Below are 6,917 nucleotides of genomic sequence, written 5' to 3'. Positions count from 1 at the left end.
TTCAATTTATTTTAAATAGCATATGATCGTAGGTTAATGAGTGTTTAGAAAACTGAACATGAATCTAAGAATTTATAATTCCAGAATTATAGACCCCACAAAATACAACTAACATAAAAAACATACAATGGGGTTTTACAGGACTGCAAACAATTTACTAGCCTAAGAATTTCTAATAAATAATTCCCAAATATACATTTTATACAGGTTTCATTAAGCTGCTGCTGTACCTCCGTGGAGCATGGCCTGATTGCACAGTTGTTTCCAGTCAGAGCCGGCGCTGAGAAGGGCGTTGCAGGCAGTCATCGGGGCATCATGACCCCTCCTCCCGCCTCGACCCTCGAACTCCATCTCTTGTAAATCTGCCAGGCGGGAACAAACTGTTACTGTAAGAGTGAAATCTATTCCTTGATAACTAATGAAAAATGATAAAACTCAAAAAGGATTGAATTCAATTTGCCTACACACAACTTCACTGTACATCTAAGGTTTCGAGTGGAACTGAAAGAAATCTGTAGTCTTCGAAGTGCAGTCAAAATGAGCAGCTGTTAGTAAACTAGACCTTTTCCCTGTATTCTCTGTAAGAACTCCATAGTAATCGCTCTTTAAGACAGAAAGCTTGGGGGATGGACTACTTATTTTGATGCACATTGATGGATGGTGCCATTGACTTTAAGAGAGCAAGTTGTGAAAAAGTCCTTGTATTGTATTATAATGTAATATGTTATTTAATCAAAACACAATTATTTACAACCCACTAGGTGGGTTGTAAATAATTATTTAATTAGCTTCTTTTTAAAACATTTTTTTTAGCTTTTTTCCTTTTGGTCCAACAGGACATTACTTTAAAAAAAATCTTCACGTATCATTCACGAAACCCTTGCAAGCTCAACCACTCAACATGACCTGCTTACCCTGTCCATTTCTTCAGCATCATATTTATCTGAAAGGACGGCCTTATTTTGTCCATCCTAGTCGATTTCTCTTTCCTCCAAGTAAAACTGCCACTTCGCTTCAAAATAAAACCAATATTCCTGATATTCAAAAAAATAAATAAATAAAGAAACAAATTAAACAAACCTATTGGGTTATTATTATGCATTTAAAAGAAAAAGAGATACGTTTAAGCAGTATTTTTAGAACACAATGACTTATCATTGCTTTGCTAAGGACAGTCCTACCTACCATATGCCGAATCGTCTTTCTGCAGTACTCTTCAGCCATTGGGTTGACCTTTAACATATCCCTTCCCCACTGGATGAGAGGCCTACCCTGCACTGCATAGGAGGCAAACAGAGCTGTGCATAGGGGGCCTAGGAAACCTGCTGGCAAACAGAATAGGAGAAAATAGCATAGAGAGATGCAGAACGTATTCTGACATAGGCGAATACTGAAAAAAACTTCCCTGATTAAATCAGGTATATGAGTTGTCAAGTGAACAGGGTTTGGAAGGAGAAAAAAAGACAACAAGAATTCTTAAGAATCCTTAAATTATGTTACTTAGTTGTTTGGTTCTAGTTTTGTGAATGTAACGGGCAGTGTTGTGTGATGCACTGAGGTTAAACTCTCTAAAACCACGAACGCAGATGAGCATGGCTCTTTCTGCATAGTGGTTAAGACGCTCGCTTGTGGTGTGCGGGGGTCGCCGGTTCACGCCCTGTCACATAAACACTAAAAATATATCCCATGATTAGAAACACATTCTACTAAAAGGGGGTATGGCCACAATGGGCAGCCACAGCAGTACTGATTCAAAGTGACAACTCTGTAGGGTGTTTTAACCAGTCTGGAAGGATACATCATTCCTGAAGGAACTGTCTCAGAAATGTTGACATTTTGGGTCCTTTTGAAGAACAGACATCTCTGCAGATTTCCAACCCCAACTTCCCTGAATTAATCATTGAAAAATGGTGTACATTATGTATCCCTCCAGAACAACTTAGTCACCTTGCAGATACGTCACGTGGAATCAGTGCCCAGGGACACCCAAAGATTATCACAGCTGCTTTAAACATTCCAGGTGCAGTATACAGTGTTGCAGTCTGGTACCTATAGGGTGGTTGTGAGTCATTCGCCCAGCCTCGATGCTTACTTTCACGAGGGTATCCAATCTCTCCGTCTGCCAATATAGTATCCCGACACATGGCTTTTGTGGCAGCGCCAAACTAGAAAGAGACCCTAGAAAGAGAACAAACAGAATTCAGTGCCACTGCCCCGCATGAGCACAGAAATAAAATTAAAAAGGAGGAGTGAAAGACGTACTTACAGTAATAAAGGATGTATGGAATTGGCTTTCATAACACTATCAAGAGCTTTTTTTTAACCAGCTGTATTCAGGAGGCTGTGTGGCCCAGTGGTTAAAGAAAAGGGGCTTGTAACCAGGAGGTCCCCGGTACAAATCCCTCATTGTGTGACCCTGAGCAAGTCACTTAACCTCCTTGTGCTCCGTCTTTCGGGTGAGACGTAGTTGTAAGTGACTCTGCAGCTGATGCATAGTTCACACACCCAAACACACAACGTAAGTCGCCTTGGATAAAGGCGTCTGCTAAATAAACAAATAATAATAATAATATTCTAGTGGCTTGCTGATTAGCTGACAATCATTATCACATGTCTTTGCACCTCTATGTTTAACTAATTCACAGCTCTTTCTCTACTGTAAGTATCTGTGATAGAGTATGCCCTCTGAATACAGACAATTTTCTACAGTAAATAGATACTCATATCCTAGACTTGACAACAAGTAATATATTAGCAGGGATTGGCCTTTCCTTTTAAAGGTTTACTACAGTATATAGTGTTGTCAACAGTTTCCATGCATCAATTCCTTGTCATTCACAAGCGACATACAGAAGTAAAAGGTTATACTGTTTTGAAAGGTAGTGCAGTTTACATAATGAAAAGCAATACTTCTGTTATCACCATGGGTATTTCACGCTACCTTCGTTTGCAGACTTGGAATTTGGTTATAATTAAATCAGCCCTGCAGCTTATTAAATGCTTTCTGAGTGTGTCAAAGGGAATGGTTTGAAAGCTAGTGTTAAGAGTTCATTACATCACATATTCTGCATTGTATTATACGACTTCGAAACCCTTATACACATGACATTTAAAATAACAAACTAAAGAAACTAAAGTAAATGGGACACTGGGCATCTTTAAAGGATTGGATGGCCGTGCGGGTCGACATGTGACAGGAGCCACGTGAGTGTGCCTCAAAACTCAGCCCTACATTACCACTGCTTCTGCAATCCCAGCTCGCTGGACCTTTTGTCCCCAGTGTTTGCAATCCAAAGACATACTGAACCTTTACAATATGAACAGGCAATAATAATAACAAGCAGAAACATCATTATGTAATGTTATGTCTTGTGCCATTATTGGGGAAGAATGTATCTTACAAACTAACCATACCAAGTGGAAATGGAGTTTATGGTCACAGATACGCTTCTGTGGGTAAAGGTTCAATCAGATTTAGCACACGATTTGTGGTTGAGTTTTATTTTCAGTGACACTTCTTTCGTTTTTGAATTAACAACTAGCTTGCTAACATGTTAGCAAATGCTGTTCATTTTGTGTTAATGATTAGTTAATATATAGTAACCTATTTAAAAAAAAGAATTAAAAAAAGGTCTAAAACTGTTCAGCAAACATCAAATTGAAACAGGTTTAAATTTGTTTGAAGGAATTTGTAAAATATCTTACTACACTATTAATAAGATCAGGTTTTATATTATTACGGCTTTTTATTAGTTAATGAATTGGTTACTTTACATTAAGTTGACACAACTGACACAAAATCAGCAGCATTTATGAATGTGTTAGTAAACTTGTTGTAACAGTTAATGAACTAGAAAGTGCCCTCTAAAACAAAGTCAGACACAATTTATTTGTTGAATTTAGCACAAGTGCTTTATAGTGTATATTTCCTGGAGCATCATACTGTAAACATTATGTCACAGTGTTGTTTTCATTCCTGGTTCATCGATGCCTGCAGTTTTACAATTAGAAATGCCATGCTGCCAACCCTGGGTGCCTTTTCATAGGAATGGGAAAATGCTGACAGGGTGGTAATAAGAAGGATAAAGTGTATCTTCTTGGCTCCCTACCAAATCTCAAAGGAACTGGGTGAACAGAAGCTGAGAATGTGTTAAAAATAAACATACTGCATATTATCCTGGCTAAAGGTCGTAGTCACACACGTTAGTTAGAGAAACATTATTTAAGAAAATTACAGGTCAGATGTCATTGTCAACATCTTTGCCTTAAAACAGGCCCAGAAAATTCCATAAAATAACATGACCGTGCGCCCTATTTTTCACATCTGTTAAATATGTATAAAAAAGCCTCAAATGATGCTTTCTTCATCACTTTCTTTTTTTACTGTTCCTGCAATTCAAATGATGCTTTCTTCATCATTTTATTTTTTTTTACTGTCCCTGGCAATAATTCTGATCGCTGCTTCTTGCAATTACTTACATTCTGTTTTTTATTATCGAAAATCTTTTCTCCTTTTGTTCTTTTTATATAGTTGCGTCATTTATATTTTAAAATACTTGAAATAAATATATTAGATGTGTGTGTCTATGCAAATAGAAAGGATAGTGACTTGAATCTGAAGCAGTGGCAAGTTGTGGCACTCTGCTGCTGTAGCTGTGGTTGCACAACAACATGACTAACATGATTCAGTGCTATAGGGGGCTATTTTATTGGAGTTCATTGGAGAAGCACAGAGATATAAAAGGGGTCAAAGATGTAATTATGTTAGCAAAGATGACCTGTGGCAGAACACAGGGAACTTTCTTTTTGTAGTAATAAGTATAATAATAATGCTGAAGTTTACTGACAGATGACCTTTGCTGATTTTATAAACAAGTGATTTTTTTTTGTTTGTTTGTTTTTTTAAACCATTGAACTGATATATCACTGGAAATCACCCACCGTTTTTCCTTGTCAGGACAGACTTGGCTGGTCTTATCTGTGGAATGCTGGAGGATATTCTGAGTGGCCAGCAGCTAATAAGCAGTTAACAGGATACTTAACATTCTGATCAAATAAATACCGACATGCTTGGCTAAATATAGAAATGGTTGGCAGGAGATAAATAGGAGCAGAGCCTCCCTGGCACTAGCGGAACCCTGGAAACCTGCAATACTCCACACTTTACAAGACAGATTCTAATGAGGGTTACTGGTGAACTTTATCAACACCTACTGTTGTGTATTTAACACAGTGTGAATAAGAAAGGAGTCAACAAGACTGAAAGTTTTACTCAGTAGAGCAGCATCTGCAAAATCCCCCCGCTGCAGGTACAGTTTATTAACTCTGCTCTGCGCGGGAAATAACACAGCAACAAATGACAACAAGATTTTGCACAGTGTGCACCTGCATTAGGCAATCATGTTTGGAAAATGTATTAAAATAACACAACACCCTCAAATACCATACTTGCTATTGAGATAGTGTGAAAAATAGCCATCTATACTGTATAATTAGGAATGAATCAGTAGTCTATCTATGAACATACTGGGCTAAATTTAAATAAACATCAAACAAAGCCAACCATTTTAAATGTGGTGCATTTGTTTTGTGTACAAAAAGCAATACACATTGAAAATTGATTAAAAGTCAATGCTTCTGGTCCTGAAAACAGATTTGCGACGACATCACAAAAGACAATTTCGTATGAACAAAATGACAATTTATAAAAGGCCACATTAATAAAAACATCCTTGCACTCCTTGTCATGAAGATTGCTTTGGTACTTCCTTCATAAACTGAAGTTCAGATCGCCAGTACAAGGTTTAACTGCATTATAATATCATTTAATATGGTGGGTGTGCAACTGTTATAGAGTACATGGTTAGAGCACAACAAAATGTGAAATAGGTTTGCCTTGAATGACACCCTGTTATGTAGGGAGTGAGTTTTTAAATGGGGGGAATTAATGATAAATGTCTCTTATTTCTAGCTGTGTGAAAATCTGCCTCATGTTTCATGGCCATTCGGCAACCATAATCAAATCAACAGTGTTGCAGTGAACAGAAGCAAGACTACAAAGTGGTTGCTACCCAGTTACCATACATGTTAATAGAACAGGCTGTGTCATTTGGAGGTTTTGAGTCAGAGGGTCTGATCCGGACTGAGTATAAACGGAATGATGACACCAACAGGACATGTTGTAATTGACTTCTCTCTCATAGCAACTCTTCATATTCCAAGTATCAGTGCTAAATGTGCAGCCAATTAGTTAAAGTGGTTGTAGCTAACAAGATGGATCTTGTACTAGGATGGATTAAAGAAATCTCTGTTTACATGCTTTACTTTCAGGTACACTTCCTTGGTCATTTCATCTTGTTTCCTGTCCAACCAACTGCTTCCCCAATTGACTTACATGCCTTGACCGCAAATAACCTTGGAAGTGAAACATTAAGAGACTTCCTGAGAGTCAGGCATGGAAACTAAGAACTGTTACCAGATATCAAATTGAAGATTCACTTTCCCAAGTATGATGAACTCACGCAAATGGCTGAATTTCAGTTACTGTTCCGTCATTCATAACTATAAAAAGCACTCAAAGATAGAACCAATATTTTGACGGTTTTTCTCAATGTCTTATATACAATTGTAGTCAAGCAGCTGTTGAGTGGAGTGTGTGGTGACGTCACGGACCAGGAAGTACCAGAAACAAAACAATGGATGGGCGGGTGAAGCTGAACGCTACTGCGCTCAGCGTATTTATTAAATAATAAAACAAAACAAAAGATTTAAACGAACAACAAAACCAAAGGGCACGTTGGCCAAACAAATAATCAAACAAATAAGCGTGCTGGTTTTAGCACCAGCACGATACTTAGCAGTTGTTTTTAAATGTGTTTTTCCAAGTCTACATGGAACAATCTCAATACGGTTATGGC

At 37.7% G+C, this 6,917-nt stretch overlaps 1 pseudogene; it reads right to left on the bottom strand.

The window, feature by feature from the left end:
• Positions 1-213: 213 nt before the first annotated feature.
• On the bottom strand, positions 214-6,348 carry LOC117406219 (inactive ADP-ribosyltransferase ARH2-like; annotated as a pseudogene).
• Positions 6,349-6,917: the final 569 nt, after the last annotated feature.

This window comes from Acipenser ruthenus, chromosome 9 (genome assembly GCF_902713425.1).
Source record: "Acipenser ruthenus chromosome 9, fAciRut3.2 maternal haplotype, whole genome shotgun sequence".
Taxonomy (NCBI): Eukaryota; Metazoa; Chordata; class Actinopteri; order Acipenseriformes; family Acipenseridae; genus Acipenser; species Acipenser ruthenus.
Note: the sequence above shows the minus strand (reverse complement) of the source record. Positions and strands in the feature narration are given on the sequence as shown.